At 46.2% G+C, this 10,336-nt stretch overlaps 1 protein-coding gene and 2 pseudogenes across 4 annotated transcripts in view; 1 reads left to right on the top strand and 2 right to left on the bottom strand.

Moving 5' to 3' along the window:
• Positions 1-914: 914 nt before the first annotated feature.
• On the bottom strand, positions 915-1,722 carry LOC148001674 (small ribosomal subunit protein uS3 pseudogene; annotated as a pseudogene).
• A 111-nt stretch (positions 1,723-1,833) lies between these two features.
• Positions 1,834-2,441, bottom strand: LOC148001673 (small ribosomal subunit protein eS1 pseudogene; annotated as a pseudogene).
• A 2,318-nt stretch (positions 2,442-4,759) lies between these two features.
• Rnf2 (ring finger protein 2) overlaps positions 4,760-10,336 on the top strand; it is a 33,116-nt gene continuing 27,539 nt past the window's right edge. Inside the window, exons 1-4 of one of the 4 annotated variants that reach the window (XM_087580813.1) lie at positions 4,780-4,982; positions 5,602-5,658; positions 5,783-5,812; positions 7,751-7,853. The gene's annotated coding sequence lies outside the window, so the exon portion shown is untranslated. Of the gene's footprint in view, positions 4,983-5,601; positions 5,659-5,782; positions 5,813-6,367; positions 7,854-8,885; positions 8,979-10,336 lie in introns of those variants that run through there. The other 3 variants (XM_087580812.1, XM_087580811.1, NM_001401380.1) reach the window with 3 other exon arrangements.

Here is a 10,336-nt window from a genome sequence, read left to right as displayed (position 1 = left end):
CAAAAGTTAAGGCTGGAGAGATGGCTCAGAGGTTAAGAACGCTGTCTGCTCCTCCAGTGGTCCTGAGTTCAACTCCCAGCAACCAAGGTGGTTCACAATCATCTGTAGGGAGATCCGATGCCCTCTTCTGGCCTGCAGGCATACATGTAGGTGGAACACTGTATACATAAGAAATAAATCTTTAAAAAAGAAAGAAAGAAAACCAAATAAAAGAAATTACTAACATTTTTTAGCTTATATTTGAAAGTAGATATTACACTCTCTCACACTAATATACGTTATTAACTGACTGGTCACAAAGTGGTCACAAAGAAACAAGTCTTAATGGTTATTCTTTTTCAAGATGGGGTTTCTCTGCATAGCCCTGGATGTCCTGGAACTTGCTCTGTAGAACAGGCTGACCTCAAACTCAGAGATCTTCCTGCCTCTGCCTCCCTGAATGCTGGGATTAAAAGCATAAACCACCAGCACCTGGCCACCTGACAATTTATTTCTTCTCTCTGTCTCTCCTCTCTCCCTTTTTTCTTCTTCTTCTTCCTCCTCTTCTTGTTCTCTCTTCCTCCTCCTCCTCCTCTTCTTGTTCTCTCTTCTTCCGCATCCTCTCCCTTGTCTCTCCTTTCCCCCTCCTTCCCCTTCTTCTTTCCCAGAAACAAACCATCACAAATAGGACTTTTTATATGTCCCTAAGAAACATTTGAATTTCATAGAGATTCTTGGACTGATGGTTCGTATCTGTTGGCTCCCTCAACTTTAGCCCTGACATCTCCAGTAGCCATCTCAGAACGGCCATCTTTGGCATGGAGCTCTGTGAGTTTTCCCAAACAAAACTTGGGTTTGCATTTTTACTTTCCAATGAAGACTCTTCAGAAGAGGGTAGGTAGACTAGCAAGCCTTTTCTATTTCTTTTTTTTTTCTTTGTTCAAGATTTTATTAAACGTCTTTACAAGTCAACATCCAGCCTCCAGATGTAGCTGCGAAGACCCTGTTATGCTGTAGGTACTGGCTGAGGCATGGCGGGTGCCTCTGGCTTCCCACCCTTCTGTTCTGAAATGGGATAGTGGGCAAGACTTCATCTTTAGGTTCCACAATGCTCACACGATCAGGCAGAGGCTTCTTGGGCTCAATCTTACCACCTGGGTCCCAGGGCAGCATGATCTTCACTTTGATGCCCAGCACAGCCTGTCTGAGGAGAACATGGTGCACAGCAGTATCAACATAGCAGTTAACAGGGTCTCCGCTGTGAATCATCAGACCATCCACAGACTTCACGGACTTGGCCCTCTGTCCTCGGGGCTTCCCAGACACCACAACCTCGCAGCCCTCAGCCCTGCTTTCCATAATGAACCGAAGCACACCATAGCAGGCCCTTCGAACTGCAAGCCCTCCTAGAAGTTTGTATCGTAGAGACTCTGCCTGGGCAATGGCACACAGACCTCTCGTAGTCAATTTTTCTGCATACAACTCTACGCTACCTTCAGGGAAGCCAAACCGCTTCTGGACAACTGCAGTCAACTCTCTGATCCAACGACCCTTCTCCCCAAGAACATTCTGTGTTCTGGTGACTAAAATAATGATTTCTGTTCTGGTCGGCGTAACTCGAACTTCAACTCTAGAGTAGCCATCTTCAGCCAGCTCCCAAGTGAGAAACTCATTCAGTTCAGCTTTGAAGATGCCATCAGCTACAAACTTCCTCTTCTTGGAAATCTGTACCGCCATCTTGCTGCCTCATGCCGCTGAAAGGAAAGGAAGAGCCTTTTCTATTTCTTTCCCCTCTGCCTCCCAGGTGCTGGAATTACAGGCATGCACCATCATGCTTGGCCTGTAATCAATTCTTCACCCATGCTTTTTCTAGTCATTTGTCTGTACTTTTCCAGTTATGATTTTCATCTTCTTCTTCCAGATCTGATAGACATATTGGTGCTGGCATAAGATGTCTTTTGTATCTGGTTACTGTTTTGTTGTTTTGTTTTTTTTCTTCTTCAGTAAAAGCAGCACAGAAAAGCAAACAGTCATTGGGTGTCTTAACATCAACATGAGCTTCAGTCATGGTCTGCCATATTTTGACCATGTTGAGGGTAACAGCCATAGCCCACAGAAATTAGTCTGAGAGGTTTTTTCTTTTTCTTTTTTTTTTTTTTGCCCTGAACATCCTCAGGAATTAGCTTGGACTTTCTAAATGCAACTTTACTATTCTGTCCTGAAGCAAGGCTCACTTCAAACAAATGATCCTCCTGGCCATCACATGCAATTTTGATTCCTTGAGTCTAATGTTTCTAATATTGAATTAGCTGGGGTTTTCACATCAAACTAATCTTTCTTAGAAAATGGATCAGTTGGGTCTGGAGACATGTGCTTTTAATCTCAGACTCTCAGAGGCAGAGGCAGGTGGATCTCTTTGTGAGTTCCCAGACAACCTGTTACAAAAGAACAACAGAAAACAAAAGCAGAAAAGATTCAGAGCGGTGGCGTTGCATGTTTTTGATCCTGGCACTCGTACACCGGAGGCAGAGGCAGGTGGATCTAGGCCATATACAGAGCAAGTGCCATGATGGCCTAGGCTACAGAGAGACCCTTTTTTTAAGAAGGAAGGGGAGGGAGCATGAGGGAGAAAAGGAGAGAAGAGAAGAAAAGAGAAGAGAAGAGAGAGAGAGGGAGAGAGAGAGAGAGAGAGAGAGAGAGAGAGACAGAGAGACAGAGAGACAGAGACAGAGGCAGAGGCAGAGGCAGAGGCAGAGAGACAGAGAATAACCAACCATTTCCTTCTTGGCTCCCTTCCTGTCACTTTTTGTTGGCACTTGTTCTTGCTGACTGACATAGTGTCTGTCACTCAGCCAAAAGGCTTGATTTTCTTTTTGATGCAGGGTTCTCTGTGGAGTCTTGGCTGGCCTGGAATTTACTACATAGACCAGGCTGGTCTTGAAATAGTGGTGATCCTCCTGTCTCTGCCTTCCCAGAGCTGGTCTTGCAGGAACATGCCACCAAACCAGGCTTCAAAATAAAACCTCTAATTCATTCTTTGGGCCTTTCAGATACATGCTAGTTCATTACTTTAATAAAATGTTCTGACAGATGTGAGGCAGAAACAGTCAGATCTGGGACACGTAAAGCACCATTCCAGGTCTCCAGGGGAAGCAAAAGCAATATTGATTCATCTTCCCCTAAAGCCTGTCGCAGTAGTCATCTCATTTAGTCTGTTTAGTTTCTTTAAGATGAATATTTTTGTGCATAAGAGTAGCACTAATTATTTCAGTGGTCTTGGGACTAGAAAAGAGCTACAAGTCCAAGGGGAGTGTTAAAAACAGAAACTCCCTATGCTAAAATACAAGAAAAACTTGACTAAGTCTTGTGGCTAGAATGATATGTTTTTAGTCGATGGGTGATAAATCTTGAATTGTCTGCTTCTGGAAGCCACTTTGGATTATAGGTCTCTTTGGGCCTTTCTACCATCTTAACTTGGTTCTTTCAGAGAAGGGATGACACGTACAGTCATAGGTAAGTGGGTAAGCTCCAAGCTATGCCAGTCTTCTGCACGCCTTTTATTTTTAATTTTGTTTTAGTCTCCTAAGCCAAGTTTTCTAAGAAAACAAAAACAAAACCTGCTGGTTTCCTGTCAGTGGATTGTTATATTTGCATTATGTCTAGCTTTTTATTATATTTATTTATTTATCTTCCGTGTGTGTGCACATGTGCTTGTCACAGAGCAAGTGTGGCTATTAGAGGATTTCAGGGAGTGGGTTCTCTCCATCCCTCTATATGGGTGTTGGGGATGGAACTCGGGTCATCAGGCTTGGTGGCAAGCTTCTTTACCTGTTAAACTATCTTGCTAGGTTCTTTTTTTTTTTTTTTTTTTTTTTTGGTTCTTTTTTTCGGAGCTGGGGACCGAACCCAGGGCCTTGCGCTTCCCAGGCAAGCGCTCTACCACTGAGCTAAATCCCCAACCCCGTCTTGCTAGGTTCTTAAAAACAGACCAAACTGAGGAGATAGACAAAGTCCTTGCTGTGCAAACAATGAAGCCCGGTGCCTATGTTAAAAAAACAAACAAACAAACAAACAAACACCCTGTAATTCCAGTGACAGAGGGAGAAATGAAAACAAGAGGTTCTTTGGGCTTGGTAGGCAGCCATGCTACAGGGGGCTCCATGTTCAGTGAGAAACCCTGTCTCAAAAAACAAAGTGGACAGTGCGAGAGGAAGACTCAAGACATGACTTCTGACCTCCACAATGTATTCATGGGCAGGCACCTCTGCAGACATATTTGTACACACATGTATACAACACACACACACACACACACACACACAACCTAATAAGTAGATAAATATAAAAGTAACCACACTGATGATTGAAAGAATAGCTGTAGAGATGTCTATCTGTCTCGTAAGCCACTCACACACCACAAAGAGCAAAACCCCCGGGGAGAATTGAGGGCAGTGAGGCCTCAATGAAGACTGTGATGGCTAATCTTCATTGTCAAGGTGGCCACATCTGGAATCAATCAAAGCCCAAGACACTGGGCACTCCTATGAGGGATTTTTCTTTCTTTCTTATTTTTTCAAGACGGCGTTTCTCTGTGTAGCTTCTGTAGACCATTCTGTAGACCAGGCTGGCCTCGAACTCTGCCTACCTCCGGAGTTCTGGGATTAAAGGTGTATGATATCACTGCCAGCAATTTTTAAAAATAGATTACTTAAAGCACGAAGACCCACCCTGACTCTGGGTGACACCTGGTGGCAGCCCACACAGAAGGACTTGAAAGGACGAGGCTTTTTGCCTGCTTGTCCTCACACCTGTTGACAAGTTCTTGCTGGCAGGAATCCACTTCTTCAGGATTCCTCTGTAGACTGAAGACTGGCAGTTCTGCAGGAATCAAGCACAACTCCATTGCCAAACCAGAACTACAGAGACAGTCAGCCCTGTGGACTCAACGACTACCAGATTTGGGCCTTTACTTCATAAGACTGTCGGACTACAGACCACATCGTGTAAGCCAGTCCAATAAATCCCACATATATCATGTTAGGAGAGTGTGTGTGTGCGCGCGCGCGTGTGTGTGATTTATATATATTCATTCTATCATTTCTCTTTAATACAAAGAGCGTCTTACACTTGGAGTTAAATGACCCAGGGTTGAGCCTCAGCTGTCCTATTTCCAAACCCTATGTCTGGGACAGTTACTGAACCGCAGGCATCATATCTGTAAGCTACAGAAAAGAAGTAAGCTATGCGTCTGGGCTCATGCCAGAAATTCCAACTCTTAGGGAGGCCGAGGCAGGAGGATCACTGCAATTTTGAGGCCAGCCTCAGCTATAGAGTGAGTTCCAGGCAAGCCTAGGCTACAGAATAAAGCCTGGGTTTTTGTTGTTTTGTTTTTATAAAGAAAAAGGAAGAGCCTTTGACTCTACCAATTGTTTGATGAGCGGCGACAGGCAGCTGGTAACAATGAGCTGTTTGGAGCATGGGTGAAGAGATGGACATATAACAGGCAGTCTTAGGGACACTTTTGCTGTTAATTAAGTCAAGGCCAATCAAGCACATGTGGGCTACTCTGTCTCCTGTACACACACCCGTCTCTCATTATCTTAACACATATTTCTCATGCAGCTACTGAGTACCAAGCACTGTGCTGGGCTCTAGGAATACAAGACTTATTTCTTCAAGGTCTGTATATATAGTGTATTCTCGGAACTTTTAACAAAGTTGTTAGCATATATTAAGTGCTCAGGGGAGCTTAGCTGAGGTAAGCTAATCTTTTTTTTTTTTTTTTGGTTCTTTTTTTTCGGAGCTGGGGACCGAACCCAGGGCCTTGCGCGAGGTAAGCTAATCTTATTCTGTAATATAACCATAGGATAAAGCCACTAAAGAGGTGATTATTTTTTTAGTTACTCATCAGTACTACCCAGCTTATAATGTGATCAGGTTGGTATTACTTCTAAAGCCTCTAGGGGGAAATAATATTTTTATCCAGAGTTCATCTAGTCATCCACCTATCTCACACGTACATACAGTGCTAATGTGATATTCTTCTACTTAAAATATTGATGTCACTTTTGATGTATTTATTAAAAATGTCATTTCAGGATTTCATTTTGAGACAGGGTTTCGTAAGTCTCAGGCTGACCTCAAACTCCCTATGTAGCTGATTGTAGCCTGGAACTTCTGTTCCACCTGCTTCCACCTAGGGCTAGATTCCATGGTTCGAGCATGAGCCACCAAACAGGGATTTACTCAGTGCTAGGGATCAAACTCAAGGCTTTGTGCATGCTAGGCCAGTGCCCTAGCAACTGAGTCACACTCTTAGTCCTGATATTGGTTTTTAATTGGTTTGCTTTGTTTTTTTTTTTTTTTTTTTTTTTTTTGTTCTTTTTTTCGGAGCTGGGGACCGAACCCAGGGCCTTGCGCTTCCTAGGAAGCGCTCTACCACTGAGCTAAATCCCCAACCCCTGGTTTGCTTTGTTTTTGAGACAGGGTCTTGCTATGCAAAAAGTCTGCAACCTTCTCAGTCTCCAGAATGCTGGGATTACAAGTGTGCATCGCCACATGCATTAGTCAGGGTTCTCTAGAGTTGCAGAATGTATAGAATGCCTCTATATATTAAGGGAATTTATCGTAATGACTTACTGTCTGCAGTCCAACTAACCCAACAATGGGCTGCTGTGAGTGGGAAGTCCAAGGGTCTAGTAGTTTCTCAGTCCCACAAGGCTGGGTGTTTCAGCTGGTCTTCGGTATAAGCTTAAGTCCTGGAGAAGTAGGTTCCAACAGATGTGCTGGCAAGTGGGCAACAAAGACTTCTATTGTCACTTTTTTTTTCTTTTTTTCGGAGCTGGGGACCGAACCCAGGGCCTTCTTCTATTGTCATTATGTAGGCCCAGATTAAAGATGAAAATATTTCCCCTAGAGACTTTAGAAGTAATGCCAACCTAATCCCATTAGAAATTGGATAGTACTGATAAGTAACTAAAAAAATACTGGACCAAAGCTGTCCTTCACTTGGAACTAGTTTTGTCCCAGCCTGGCCTTGAACTCAGAGATCTTGCCTCTGACTCCTAGAATTAAAGGCGTGTACCATCTTGCCTGGGCCTAAACTTTAATGGCCACTGTGCCTTGAGATCTGGATCAAAACCGTAGATGTTGTCAAAGAGCCTCAAGATCTGGATCACAGGTGTGCCCTACATTTCTGAGTTGTGGTTTATTACGGATATAGTCAAAGTGACAACCACGAATAGACATCACACCATGTCTAGCTGCAGGATGATACTCACTCTTTCCACGAAATGAAAATTAGAGGGAAAAAGAATGATGCTAAATTGTGAACATTCTGCTCTGATGGAAGGACAGTGTGTCTGCTCCTGACTACCCATCTCCAGAGGGTAGAGGGACAGAGCACTCAGGATTATTTTGGCTTTTATTCACATCCCAGGGAAAGTTTAACCTTGGAGGGCTTTTTAAATTGCTAGAGTGGACAGTAAGTGTGAGCGCCAATCTTGGGTTTCAACTTGGTCACATCTGGAATCAACAAAACCCAAACAACTGAGCACACTTGTGAATGTTTTCTTGATTGGATCATTTGAGGGGGAGAAGTCCCACCCTAACTCTGCCAGGCTCTCCTTGGCAGCCTACATAAAAGGAAGGGGGAGGAGAAAGCTTTTGCTTAGTGCCTGCTTCTCCTCACTTTTGCTAGCAAGTTTTTTTTCTCTTGCCGCTGAGACACTACTTTGCTGATAAAAACCTACTTCTTTGGATTCCAACATAGGCTGAAGACCAGCTGACACATCCAGCTTTGAGTACTGAAAACTACTAGGTTCTCCGCCTTTCAGTTTGGAGACAGCACTGTTGAACTAGACAGACCACAGCCTGTAAGTCACTTTAATAAACCCCCTCCATATATATATTACATTTAATATATTTATTCTATTAATCGTTTTTATAGAAAATGCTGAATAATACAATAAGAAAGACATTTTAAGCCACACAAAAGAATACCACAGTAACGTTACTGGAAGCTATAAGCCATCTTGCCCAATTTCAGCAGTGCCAAGTGCCTTCCCATTTATCCTTTGCTATTCTTGATTGTCCTTCCAAGAGAGAATGACCAATGCAGCATTTTAAAGTAAGAGAACTTTTTTTTTTTTTACTTGTTACTTCTTTAGCTCAAAACTTAAATGCAGGAAGTGCCGAGTGATTTCTTGTAGGCTGTTACTTTTGGGGGGAGGGGGGAATTATCTATAGCTACTCATATTTTCAAGTTCAGAATACTGAAAGCGCCAAGGGGTTTGATATAAACAGCGACAAGGGAATCTGTAGAAACATACTACCAGGCGCCTACTTCCAGAGTTGAAGGTCACTTTCCTTAGATCTTGCTGGCTTTGTATGCCGGAGACCCAAAGTCTGGAAAGTTCTGCAGTAGAAATCCTGTGGATTTCTAGCGCTGGGATGTATATGAGGACGGAGTCCGGAGCTGGAAGCCTAAATGGAATCCTCAGCAGCGGGCGGGAAGCCGCAACCTGTGGGTACAGGCAGGCCCAGAAAGGCTCCAGGACGGGAAAGCAGACAGAGAGGAGACGCCCAAGTCAGCAGGCGTCGGCTGGGGGCTGCGCTGGCGCTGGGGGCGCCAGGCGTGCTGTGGCCACGGGCGGGGGCGTGGCCAGGGCCAGGGTGTGGGCGTGGCCTGACAGTCCGGGCCTGCACGAGGCACGCCCCCTCCCCTACGCCAGGGGCCTCCCCGCGCGGTGCACGTCCGCGTCCCGCGCCTCCGCCTCCTCGCTCTCTCGCTCGCTCGCTCCTTCCCGCCCTCCCCGCAGCTCCGGCCGAGCCGGCTCCCCCCTCCCCAGTCTCTCATGAATATTGAGCGGCCCCTGTTGTATTTCCCGAGCTCCATTGCGGAAGCCGAGGCTCGCCATATTGTGCGGCGGCACCGGCGGTTGATCCTCGAGTCTCGCTCCGGCCGCGGCCAGCGCAGCCCCGGACTGGGGCAGGAGCCGGTGAGCCGGGCAGGCGGGATTGGCGACGTGTGAGAGGGCGGCGGGCTGTGGCAGGGGGGTCCAGGACGGGCTGCGGCCCGAGCGACGGCGGGGCTGGGGGTGTGTGTGTCCGCGGCCGGGCGGTGAGGCGATGGCGCCGCCGCCCCCGGCCGCTTGCTCTGGCGCTCGCGGCCCGCCCGGGAGGGCTCATTGTTCGCGGCCCGTGAGCACCAGGCTGGCGAGGCGTCCGGAGCCCTTCCGGGGAAGTGCACCCGCTCCACCCTCGGCTCACAGCAGCCCGGGCCTCGAGGGCGGCTCCGGAGCCGTAGGCGAACTTACCCCTGGGCTTGCCCGCGGGGCCCGGAGGTCGGCGACGCGGGGGCGGGGAGGGGCGCCCGGGGCAGACAACCCTCCTTCCTTCGGGACCTGGCACCGGGGTGGGCTCCGGATCCCCTCACGACCCCACATTCCTGGAGAGCCGCTGCCTGCCCCGGAGTATCTGTTGCTGCCTCCGCGAGCCACGGGCTCACCCTGGAGGCGGCGTTGGGGGAGGGGGCGGCTCCGTCTGTTCTGCTGGCTGCTTCGCGTTTTGACCCGGGGTGAATTTGCCGAAATCCCAGGTCCCCTCTCTGTCTGTCGGCTCCCCAGCCCCGGTCCTTGAATTTTCCTGCTACAGAAATCGCCTTCCTACTCGCAGAGATACTGTTGTTGGTTAAAAAAAAAAAAAATCGGTCTTGGAAACTTTGAGGTTCATTTTTATTATTTTGCCCACCTAAACAAATTACCGATTCACGTCCCCGAACCCCCGTTGGGTGTCTTTTTAAGAAGCTGTCGGAAGTTTGTATGCCTTGTGATGTTTTGTGGAAATGTCAGACTTTCTATGCGGTGTGTGAAAAAGCTTAGATAGGCATTTAAGTATTTGGTATGCGGTTATTTCTTGAAATAAGCAAAAAGGAGACATAATGTCAAATAATTTAAGCCAATATTTTAATTAAAAGGACCGTAAGTCATGCATTAAATTATTTTTGATAGTTCCGTGAAGATCAACTGGAGTACCTGTGGAATTAGTAGCTAATAATTTGTAATTGTTGGATATTTTAACAAATCAGATATCGGGTTTTGAGCTTTATTTTTATTAACTTTTGCCAGCGACCCATTCAGTATAATCCAGGCAAGCTGACCTCATACTCAATTCTTAGTTTAAGGCAGTCGTCCTGTCTCAGCTTCTCCAGTGACAAGATTATAGACATTCAACCCAACTGGCTTACCTTTTGTGTCTTAAATTGAACTTTTAACCTTTGATTTATAAAGAACTTAAATGACAGCAATATTACTCCTGGAAATACCTCTTTGCCCTCCAACATTTCTACTTGCCACAA

This window comes from Rattus norvegicus, chromosome 13, assembly GCF_021556685.1.
Source record: "Rattus norvegicus strain SHRSP/BbbUtx chromosome 13, alternate assembly SHRSP_T2T, whole genome shotgun sequence".
Lineage (NCBI taxonomy): Eukaryota > Metazoa > Chordata > Mammalia > Rodentia > Muridae > Rattus > Rattus norvegicus.
This window is presented reverse-complemented; position numbering and strand designations above follow the sequence as displayed.